Here is a 531-nt window from a genome sequence, read left to right as displayed (position 1 = left end):
TACTTGTTTTTTGGTGTTTTCCAGTAGATCTTAAAAGTTTAGTGGATTCTATGGGAGACCAAGACTGTTTATTATTACTCCACAATACACTAGAAGTACTGGCATGATTTACAATTAAACTATTGTCTATTATTGACTCATTAGCTAATTGGGTAGATAGTATGGTTGAATTATCTAATACTGATTCTCCGCAGAAATTATCCAGAGCTGAAATTTGTTTTTCTAGTGTTGAAAATGTAACAAATACTAAACACAAAACTGTAGAAAATGGTAAAAGAAAAATACCATTATTAACTGAGAGACAGTTATTTTCACTGTCTAAAACAATTTCATAAGAATTAAAACTATCTCTTGATTCAGCTAACTTTTCAGGACTTATTTGAATTACATTATGTTCTTCGACATTAACTGGACCAATGACACTTTGTAGAACTGCATTAATGAAAATTGATAATATATATGGTTACATTAAATTAGAACATTTAGAAATTAACTTACTACAATCAGAATCTAAGAGGCTAGGTACCCTTC

The sequence above is a fragment of the Acyrthosiphon pisum genome, chromosome A2 (genome assembly GCF_005508785.2).
Source record: "Acyrthosiphon pisum isolate AL4f chromosome A2, pea_aphid_22Mar2018_4r6ur, whole genome shotgun sequence".
In the NCBI taxonomy this organism is placed as follows: domain Eukaryota; kingdom Metazoa; phylum Arthropoda; class Insecta; order Hemiptera; family Aphididae; genus Acyrthosiphon; species Acyrthosiphon pisum.
The sequence above is the reverse complement of the archived record's forward strand: the minus strand, read 5'-3'. Positions refer to the sequence as shown.